The sequence below is a fragment of the Lissotriton vulgaris genome, chromosome 3_1 (genome assembly GCF_964263255.1).
Source record: "Lissotriton vulgaris chromosome 3_1, aLisVul1.2, whole genome shotgun sequence".
NCBI lineage: Eukaryota > Metazoa > Chordata > Amphibia > Caudata > Salamandridae > Lissotriton > Lissotriton vulgaris.
The window spans coordinates 315008798-315020885 of NC_141689.1; positions in this window are offsets into that span (position 1 = coordinate 315008798).

Below are 12088 nucleotides of genomic sequence, written 5' to 3' on the forward strand. Positions count from 1 at the left end.
AGGAGGGGATGTATTTAGGTGTTATGATCACGGCTGAACTGGAAAAATTGGTGGAAATTAACATTAATCCCATTATTACAAAAGCAAAGAAAGATCTGGATAGGGTAAATAATTTACATATGTCCATAGTAGGTAGAGTAAACTACGTAAAAATGAACTTGTTGCCGAAATTTCTGTATTTATTTAGAACAATTCCGCTGTTTTTTAGTATGAGTTGGTTCAATAAATTGGAGAATATGGTAAATCGATTTGTTTGGTCCCAGGGGAAGACGAGAAGAGCATTGAAGTACATGTCATTACCACGAGACAGGGGGGGATGGGCGTTGCCAGATTTCAAAATGTATTACTGGGCGGCAGCATTACAGCAGATGACGGGTTTATTGGGAGGTGCTGAGGGGGAAATTGAGATTCCTACGGGATCAACAGAGGTGTACGGGATAATACTTGGCGGGGAGACAAACAATGCTTTCCTTAGATACTCGGAGCCAAGCTATTTTAAGCGGACCAGGTTCAAGACGCTAGAAGCTGCTGGTAAAATATGGAAAGCATTCAAGAAAAGTTTTGGCTTGGGAAGACTTCATGCACACACTAGATTAATGGAGGATCCAATGCTGCCCACAGAAATATTTGCGGATGCTATATTTAAGGAATGGGTTCGTTTGGGAATTAAGAACTTGGGGGATCTAATAGGGGAGGCAGGGGTAAGGCAATTCACAGAAATCCAGCAGGAATTTGGTATCAGCAATAGGACCTTTTTTAAATATTTACAACTAAGAAGCTTTCTAGGTAATAAACGAGGTGGACCGATGGGTTTTAAAGCAAATCCGATAATACAGATGGTTGAGGGTGGCCAATCTTGCTCAATCAAAAGGCTGTATGCTGAACTAATAGAACATCGAGGGGATGACCTTGAAAAATATGAGACTAAATGGAGGGAAGCAATAGGAGTAACAGAGGGCGTATTTTTAAGGTCACTAAGATTAGTACGGGAAACCCTGTGTTCAGCGGCACTGCAGGCACAACACTACAAGACGCTATACAAACTCTACTACACACCAGCTACAATTGCCCAGTGGGGAGGAACACAGGGGGTTAGGTGCCCTAGGTGCGGCAGTACGGAGGCAGATATAGTGCATATGTTTGCGGGGTGCCCAAACCTTTCTCCGCTAATAAAAGTATTGAAAATTTTTTTGATAACTCCTTGGCATATAAATTGAAGCTGACACCAGAAGTAATACTACTAGGACTAGAGGGGAGTAACTCACAGCAAAATCAAAATGGGGGGTTTTTGTTTGTGGCCACAGCTGTTTTGCGCCTATGTATAGCAGCTGCTTGGAAAGATAAGATACCACCCCCGTTCCAGCACTGGTTGGCTAGGTTACTGCATATGTATAATCTGGAGAAAGCTATCTATGCCAGAAGGGGGAAAAAGGGTAGAGCACTGGGACTACAGCTGTGGAAGCCCATTTTAGAATGGAAAAGTAGGATGGCAAGTGTCTAGGGGGGTGTAGAGCTGGATGTGATAAAATATATATACGCCTTACATATGCCTCTTTGGGGTATCTTCTGTCCCCCTTATATTTCCCTTGCACTGCGTTTTTTTAATGTTTTCTTATCTACTGTGTTCTTCTTTTTCTTCCCCAATTCGTTTTGTTTTGCTATAAGATGTATATATTACGGAAGTATGCAAGTACGCAATGGAATTGTTTTATGTGATTATTCAGAAATTTACCTGCTGTTGAAAGATATCGACTGGTGCGGGGGGGGGGTAAAAAATTGCTGTAAAAATCGTCAATAAAAATATTTAAAAAAAAAAAAAAGGAAATAAATACCTGCACCAGTGGTCCGCCGCGTTTGCCAAAGAGAGGGGTTCCGTGTAGTAAGAAGTTGATGAACATGCATATGGAGTTGCAGGTTCAGTAACAAGGTTTCTACAGGAAAAGACAGATATACAAACGTGTATTAACAGGGAGGTGGAGGATGAATATGAGGCAGGAGGTGGGGCCAATAGGAGAGGGGGAGCGGGCGGTGGGTAGGGTCGGTTGAGAGCAGACGATGTAGGTCTGTGAATCTAAAACAGAGACGAGGGAAGGGAGCAATACCTGTTTGGGCAATCCGTAGAATATTTTTATGGTGGGGTCTGTAGGTCGGGTACTTCTATCTGCATGATGCATCAACGAGAATATCCATATTGTTAGAATCTGAGAACCAAAAGGTATGAGACAGGGCATTAGGGGGACGGATCCTCATTCCGGACGGCATAACGTAGGGGCGGAGGGGCAGGTTGGCTAAAGCGTATCGATGTAGGGACGGATAAATACCTTGAAAAGAGGTCCCGCCTGTCTTCCAATGGTGGGGTCTGCCGACGTCTCGATGGGTAGAGCCGGGTGTAGAGAACACCAGGAAGTGACCGGTGTTTTTAAAGTCATGTCTTCGCGCAATTAAACTAATAAGCGGACAGGATGGCAATACCACGTGTTCCGTGGTAGAGATGGAGAGGAGACTGTCTAGGATAGCACATCTGAATCCACATAAGGTGGCAGAGATCTTGAAACGGGAAAGGCATATTAACCAAAATAGACGAGGCAGAGGATGGATCTGTGGTTACGAAAGAGTGGTAGGGAAGGGTGGAGGGGAAGGGGAGGAAAAAAAGGATTGTAGGGGGGCAGGAAAAGCGGTAGGGGTTTGTTTATAGGGGGGCAGGGAGGGAGGGAGAAAGGTGTTATAAAATGTAAGGAGGATGATAAATCCCAAAACTTCATAAGGTTATGAAGTATGGAAACCTGACAGTGTGGTATGTGTACTCAAACCTGTCATACTATCTACAAACTATCTACAAACATATATACAACATGGTGCACATCCTGACTGGTTTTACATAAATATATACAGCATTGCCTAACTGACTATACATGGATGTATCTACATAAATATGTACAACATGATGCACATCCTGACTGACTGTACATAAATATATACAACACTGTGCACAACCTGGCTAACTATACATGAATATATACAACGTAGTGCACATCCTGGAGAAGTGTGGCTCACGGTGTAGAGCAGGCAGACCCTGAAGCAGAGGTCAGACCCGGGACCAGGGTTCAATTCCCGACGCGGCAGGGTCTTGAGCTCAAATGTCCACGGACTTGATAATTCTCACTTCGGTGCCTGCTCTAATCATGGGTTCTCACTCTGCAACTCTGGGCATTAAGCTTGCTTAATCTCCACAACGGCCCCCCGCGGCGGGATGCCTGGCTTTCACCTTGGGGATGCCCTGTAGGGGCTATCTCACAGGGAAAAGCCAGGACGGGTTCCCAAGGCAAGCGCCGAGATACCCTTCGGGTCATCGAGCGCCATATAAGAATACACATACATACATACATACATACATACATCCTAACTGATTATTTGTATAGACTGGGTATTAATACAGGATCTAAGGGTTCTATAGGTGTACCTTCTGTCCGAGTAGTGGAATAAGGGAATGGAGATTATTAGAGTCCAAATTATGACGGGAGGTTGGGGCTAGATGTTGATGGCTAATGCAAAAGAAAGGTTCACTGCTACATCAAGCCAAACACAGGTAGAATTTCTAGACATCAACATAATTAGTGACAATAACCACCTCTATGTAGATCTGTATGTGAAGATAAACCGCTCGCAATACACTTTTACATTATGCTAGCTATCACCCAAAGACCCAAAAATCAAGCATCCCATTTGGGCAGTTCCTTCGTACTCGAAGGAACTGCTCTTCTGTGATAGACTTTGACAGAAGGACAGCCGAGATGAAAACCAAATTCATATCTCGAGGATACCCCAAACGACTAGTCCGTGACTCCTACAAAAGAGCAAGGTTCTTTGATAGACAACATCTATTAACATCACGTACCAAAGAACCCCACTCTAAGATGGTCTTTGTGACAAGGCATTCAACTATGAATGCAAAACTCCAACAGATAGTTTTTTCCAATTGGCACATTCTGAACGCTACCAAACCTAAAGAAAACCAGCTCCCCAAACCAGTCTTTGCATATAGGAAAAACAAAAACCTCAAAGACTTGGTTGTACGGTCGAGAATGGAACCTAAAAATATCTCTTTAACACAAAGAGCCCTAACTTGCATGACCCCCATTGTAGGCAACTACAAATGCCACACATGCACTGCTTGTGATTTCGCTATAGAGACTAAGTAATGGACCTTCAATAACAGATCCCTCATATCCCAAACTTTGACCAATTGCAAAACCACAAATGTGGTTTACCTTTTGCTATGCCCTTGTGGTTTGGGGTATGTAGGTGAAACCACTCGTATGATGTCAACTCGCCTGTCAGAACACAGATCAGCCATCCGAACTGGAAAGATGCAAGCTCCCTTAGTCAAACACTATCTGGAAGCTAAACACAACCCCAATGACATACGTTGGTTCATCCTAGAAAAAATACGAACATCCTCAGGTACACAAAGTACACAAGTACGTAAATGCAGAGAAGTGTACTGGATTTTCACTTTGGACACCTACACTAAAGGGATGAACAACGAAATACCCTGGGATCAGGTCCTCAAATATAACTATGGCTAAACTATCCAGATGCCAGCATTACTATTCCTGTTCTATAGAATTCTAATTTTAAATACATCAAATGTTTTGTCTAACATACCACCCTGTCAGGTTTCCATACTTCATAACCTTATGAAGTTTTGGGATTTATCATCCTCCTTACATTTTATAACACCTTTCTCCCTCCCTCCCTGCCCCCCCTATAAGCAAACCCCTACCGCCTTTCCTGCCCTACTACAATCCTTTTTTTCCTCCCCTTCCCCTCCACCCTTCCCTACCACTCTTTCGTAACCACAGATCCATCCTCTGCCTCGTCTATTTTGGTTAATATGCCTTTCCCTTTTCAAGATGTCTGCCACCTTATGTGGATTCAGCTGTGCTATCCTAGACAGTCCCCTCTCCATCTCTACCACGGAACACGTGGTATTGCCATCCTGTCCGCTCATTGGTTTAATTGCGCGAACAACATGACTTTAAAAACACCGTTCACTTCCTGGTGTTCCCTACACCCGGCCCGACCCATCGAGACGTCAGCAGACCCCACCATTGGAAGGCAGGCGGGACCTCTTTTCAAGGTATTTATCTGTCCCTACATCGATACGCTTTTGCCACCCTGCCCCTCCGCCCCTACGTTATGCCGTCCGGAATGAGACTCCGTCCCCCTAATGCCCTGTCTCATACCTTTTGGGTCTCAGATTCTAACAACATGGATATTCTCGTTGATGCATCATGCAGATAGAAGTACCCGACCTACAGACCCCACCATAGAAATATTCGACGGATTGCCCAAACAGGTATTGCTCCCTTCCCTCGTCTCTGTTTTAGATTCACAGACCTACATCGTCTGCTCTCAACCTGACACTACCCACCGCCCGCTCCGCCTCTCCTATTCGCCCCACCTCCTGCCTCATATTCATCCTCCACCTCCCCGTTAATACACGTTTGTATATCTGTCTTTACCTGTAGAAACCTTGTTACTGAACCTGCAACTCCATATGCAGGTTCATCAACTTCTTACTACACGGAACCCCTCTCTTTGGCAAACGCGGCGGACCACTGGTGCAGGTATTTATTTCCTAATTAGTAAAGTATTTAGAATCCTATACCTGGCGCATTATCTCATTACATAAATCCCTCTCTCCTTTGCCAGAATCACACCATAATCAATCGTTCTTCGGAATATCGTGACCCGAGTTTCCAAAGACATCGAACCCCACAGAACAAGGTACAAAGACCTTTTAGTAATTTTCGTGTCTTTCCCTTAGAACCTTTCTTTTGCATTAACCATCAGCAGCCATCAACATCTAGCCCCAACCTCCCGTCATAATTTGGACTCTAATAATCTCCATTCCCTTATTCCACTACTCGGACAGAAGGCACACCTATAGAACCCTTAGATCCTGTATTAATACCCAGTCTATACAAATAATCAGTTAGGATGTGCACTACGTTGTATATATTCATGTATTATTATTATTATTATTATTAGGGGCATTTGTGAAGCGCCTGGTGTACGCCTACAGGCGTGTCCCCGCGCTATAAAAGTGGGGTAAGCAGTTAACAGCAAGCGCAACCGGCTACCGTCTGAATAGGTAGGTCTTAAGTTTGGTTCTGAACAGAGATTCTGATGACTCCAGGCGTATCTCAGACGGAAGGTCATTCCAGTGCTTCGGTACCAGAAATCTGAACGACCTTCCCCCATACGCGCTTTCCTAATTCTAGGAATTTTCAGGAGGCCTGTACAGGAGGAGCGCAGAGTCCTTGTGGGCTCATACCTGGTCACCAGACTCTGTAACGGGGCAGGGGCTTTGCCACCCAGAATCCGGTGACACGTGGCAAGGGCTTTGAATTCCACCCTACTCCTCACAGGCAGCCAGTGCAGAGCCTGAAGTGCTGCCCTAGAGGAAGATCTTCTTGGGAGCCTCAAGATAAGGCGAACAGCAGCATTTTGCAGCACCTGTAGGCGATTGAGAGCCTTTCCCATGGCCCCCAGATACAGCAAATTGCCTTAGTCTAGGCGTGAGGTGACTAAGGCATGCACCAGCGTCCGACGAGCGGAAGTGGGCAGGAAATCCAAGACCTTTCTCAGAGTTCTTAGGACTCCAAAGCATGTCCCCACCACACGACCAATCTGGGATTCAAAGGCAAGGTTGGTATCTAGCCACATCCCAAGATTCCTGGCTTCCTGGCAGGCAACCGGTGTCTCTCCGAGGCAGGATGGCCACCACGCCGACGTCCACACAGACAGACATCCCCCCACCACGAGCACCTCAGTTTTACTGCCATTAAGTTTCAGGCAGTTGGCGGACTTCCAGGCTGCCAGTTCTTGCATGCAAGCTCTGAAATTGTCCGCCACCAAACCGGGCGCGCGCGAAAGAGAGATGACCAGCTGCGTGTCGTCGGCGTAGGACACCAGACGCAGGCCATAGCTTTCCACTATGGCCGCCAGCGGGGAGACATACAGATTGAACAGGGTCGGGCTCAGGGACGAGCCTTGCGGCACACCCTGTCCCAGCCCAATCTCCCTAGAGTAACACTCTCCCTGGCGGACTGGAAGCATCTGTCTGTCAGGAAAGACTGGATCCACCCAAGCGCAGCCCCTGATACTCCACCATCACTCAGACACTGTAGCAAGATGGAATGAGCTACAGTGTCGAATGCTGCGCTTTGGTCCAAGAGGATCAGAGCCATAGTCTGGCCCTCATCCACTCCTTGCCGTAAAGATTCAACTGCCATCAGCAATGCTGACTCTGTTGAATGCCGCGGACGGAATCCAAACTGCGAGTCATGAAGCAAGGAGGCTTCCTCTACAAAGCGCATTAGTTGAAGGTTTGCGATTTTCTCAGCAACCTTTGCCATATATGGCAAAAGAGAAATAGGGCAAAGGTTGTCCAGCCTATCATAGCTAATATTGGGCTTCTTTTGTAGCGGAAGGACTACCGCTTGCTTCCAGGCCTCAGGGACAGAGTGAGTCCTAAAAGAGGTGTTCAAAAGATGTCGAATGTATGGCTCTAAAGTGGGCAGACTGCCCAGCAACCGCCTAGGGGTGGTAGGATCTTTCGGGGAGCCTGATTTTATCTAACCACAGATCTGAATAAGGTTTTCAGTGGGTGGTGTAGCAAATTCGGTTAACATCTTACGCCCCACCCTTACCCTACAGTCCTCTGCAGTCTTAGCGGGAATGATGGTTTGACTAGGAAAGGCCGAGTAGATAGTGGCCACTTTATTAGCAAAGAACTCTGCTACTCGGTTGCAGCTATCCACCGTACAAAATTCCTCAGGGACTGCTGCGGGCTTTCCGAGCGAAAGAGATTTATAAATTAAAAACAGTTCCTTCGAGGAATTTTCTGCCTCCTTAATCCTAGTGTTAAAATACAGCTTTTTGGCCTTTCTAATCAGTCTGTGATAGATACGCCTGCTTGCAAGATAGTTCATCCTGGATTGAGCAGCATAATCTAATCTCCACTGTCTTTCTGCGCGCTTACATGCGCTCTTAGCCATACGCACCTCGTCTGTGTACCAAGGTGCCGATTTCAGGGCACGTCCCTCTGATCTAGCCGGGGCAAGCCGGGCAACCCCCCGCTTGCCCCGCTTAGCCAGGTTGTGCACAGTGTTGTATATATTTATGTTGTATATATTTATGTACAGTCAGTCAGGATGTGCATCATGTTGTACATATTTATGTAGATACATCCATGTATAGTCAGTTAGGCAATGCTGTATATATTTATGTAAAACCAGTCAGGATGTGCACAATGTTGTATATATATTTGTAGATAGTTTGTAGATAGTAGGACAGGTTTGAGTACCCTCAGGGCATTTTCGCCCGTATTTTTAACCACAAACTTGTAAAATTGCACTGTATGTTTTTTGACCACGTATATGATTGGGACAATCTACTGACACTGATATGTATTATTATCTTCCGTTTGCATAGGTTCACTTGGAAATTTCATGGCTTCCTGATGAAGGCCCTCAGCCGAAACGCGCGTAGTTGTTACCTTTAGCCATGTTTTAAGATTGAAATGATCAGTTTGTTTAGCACCCCCAATATAGTCTCCAGACAATGAAATGTTATGAAATGTACTAAAAACTGAAATGAGTAAAACTGTACAGTATTGTGTATATATAGATTGACCATCACATGTACAGAGGAGACACACAAAAAAACGTTTGCTTTTTAACCATAAAGAAACCTTCCAATAAAATAATTTGTACTATGCACGTTGTTCAAATATAGTCATTACTGTCTGATGTCAGTTCATGTCCACTAGCTAAAATTCTTCCTAATTACTTGTTTTTTCAGCCGATTTCTTGGAATCCAATCATAAAGACAGCGACCTGAGATGTGTAATTCTGGAAGTTATGAAAAAATACTAAACTGAACTCACCAAACCATTCCACATGAGAGAGCAGAGGTGGGTTTACAGGCTATGTACATGGGAAAAGGGACTCAATGATGAGATCCCTTGGTTACAATCGGCACAGTAATTTATGTGACCACACTGCGGCCTACTTTGCCTTCGGCTCACATCGACCAAAGCAACATATAAACACAGAACCATCCCCCAGAGCCCATAAAGTAATCGCTCTGATCTCATATGTCATCCACATTTCTGTTACTCAAGAGTACTATTATGGGCGAATCTGTGTGTTATTAACCTTGTAATTTTCTGGCGGCTATGTCATTCGAACTAGACATCTTCTAAAGTCCCCACTATGACATGGTGTATATTAATAAGCTACCACTTTGGTATGAGAGACGGCGCAAAAACACAGAGGCCCATTTTGTGTGGAGGCCCTACAACATGACACATGACACTTGACACTCTGTTACTCAAGAGCACCATTAAGCGCGAGTCTTGTGTTCTATTAACCACGATCTGTCTGGCAGCTATGTCATCTGAATTGGACCCCTTGACAGTCCCCACTATGATATGGTGTATATTCATTAAGTGTATATAAATAAGCTGCCATTTATGTGTAAGAGATGGCGCATAAACACAGTGGCCCTCTGTAACTGGAGGCCTTGTAATATGGCACTTTTCTCTCTAGAAGACATTGCATGAGAGTCTCAAAGCACCCACGACCATAAGTACGAATATGACAAGTCCTGCAATTTAGTAATAAGGGCTTATACAGCCCATTTTTCATAAATTGATGGCACCTCCTGGGCCCCCCTCTATATGAAACGGGCTGCACCCCACCCCCCCTTTTTATGCAAAGGGAATTGCGCTCACACGTCGCATGCATAGAGTGATGAACATCAGACTATGAAAGACGCGCTGCACTAGATGCAATAGAAGCTGATAACCACACCCTCAGCCACGAACAGTGGTGCGCATGAGTTGTTATTAGACGGGCGTCATCGCGTAATGAATTACACTACACCAGCCTGCTTACACAGCATCAGAAGGCCTTGCCCCCTCCCCTGTGAGTTGGTGCGCATGCATGAGAAAAAGACGGGTGCTAGCAGCATCAATGGCATCTCACTATGCCGTGAACCTCAGGCAAGTCATCGCTGGGACAACGGATGTCCTTTTAAGCGTCAGACCAGTCCTTAACCAAGCAACAGGCACTCTTTCCCGCCAATTAAACCTAAGTAGCTATTGCTATTCGGCGCTTAAGGGTATAAATAGCACGCAGTTATGTCCCTCATTCAGCAGCGAGGAGGCGAGGATATCGGACTTAGGTGCAGAGGAGGGAGATCTCCCTACTTACAGTAAGAGTGTGGAGTGTGTGGATGGATTAATGTTCTGACCACATTGGATTTCTCATTTGTCTCTCCTCTTAATTTATTTATTTATTTATTTATTTATTTATTAATGATATTTTTAAAGCGCGAACAAAGGCCCATGGGCGTCTCGGTGCTGGAATATCTGCAGGTATTTACTCCAAAGAGGAGAGGGTCTGAATTTACTGGTTAAACAGCCACGTTTTTAACTGTTTACGAAATGACCAGAGTGAAGGGCTTGTTTTTATTGCATGGGGCAGAGTGTTCCATAGTTTTGGAGCTGATACCAGGAACCCTCTGTCCCCCCAAGAAACAAATTTGGTATGGGGAATCATTAGGTCATTTAGAGTGGAAGAACGTAACGATCTAGGGGGACAGTAAGGGATCAGATTTTGTGTGAGGAAAGCAGGTCCTTGGTTGTGCAGAGCCTTGTACACAATACAGAGGGTTTTGAACTTGATCCTGTTTCTAATGGGTAACCAGTGTAGGTCTCTAATGGTTTCTGTAACTTATTGATATTTAGGAATTCTGCCCAGGAGCCTGGCTGCTGAATTCTGGATAACTTGCATTTTATTAATGACCCTAACTTGTGCATTTATTAACAAAGCGTTACAATAGTCCAGGGTGGACAATACCAGAAAAGTTACCAAGGTTTTACCGGCCGTTTCAGGGAGGAAGGGAAGAATTTTCTTTATAAGTTTTAGTTTATGAAAGGCGGAGGAAGTGATTTGATTGGCATGTGGGAGAAAATTGAGGCGGTCATCGAAGATCACTCACAAGTTCCTCACTTTACTGACAGGTTTAGGAGGGGGTCCAAGGAACATGGGCCACCAAACAGAGGACCATTCTGGGGTCAGTTGTCCAAAGATGACCACTTCCGTCTTATCGGAATTAAGTTTTAGGCAATTGGAGGCCATCCAGTCCCCAATTGCAAACATGCCCTCTTTGAAGTCTTCGGCTATTTTGTGGCCGTTATTTTTAATGGCCAGGACCAACTGCGTGTCGTCCGCATAGGAGGTAAGGCTCATCCTGTGTGCTCGAATGGTGTTAGCTAGGTCCGACACATAGATATTAAAAAGTGTCGGACTTAGGGATGAGCCTTGAGGTACCCCACATGGCAGCGACAGATTGGACGATTGAAAGGAGCCCAGTGTGACAGCCTGAGTCCTATCAGCCAGAAAAGATGCTAGCAGTTTCTTGGCTGTATGTTGGAAACCCATGTTTTCGACAAGGTCGATCAGAATCGAATGATGGACCGTGTCGAAGGCAGCCGACAAATCTAGCAGTATTAATACTGCTGTTCCACCAACGTCTCGGATGGATCTGATGTCGTCAGCGGCTTTAATTAGAGCCGTTTCCGACCTGTGAAATCGGCGGAAGCCAAATTGGGTCTCATCGAGTAGATGGTGTTCCTCTATATAAGTCCAGCCCGTCTGCGCCCGTCCGCGGCCGGACTACGGCCAAGGCCAAGCATGCCACCCCAGCGGGGTCGGATCCCGATAGGACTGTCTGGTCGAGGCAAGATCTAATGGCCATTAACCGAAGGGGGCCTTGCAAAACCTACTCCCTTGTGGAGGCCACGCTCCCACTTACTTGCTCAGAATGTGGTATCGCATGGGCCAGGCCCGTTTCTCCTTCTAAGCCGACTCCAGGGGCTGCTTCGGCCCAAGTAGCTAGAGGTCTCAGAGCGGGACTTGTGAATTGTAGATCATTGCCTCAACACAGCACCGACATCTGGCTGCTCTTGGAGAGCCAGGCCTGGGACTTGTTGTTTTTAACTGAAACTTGG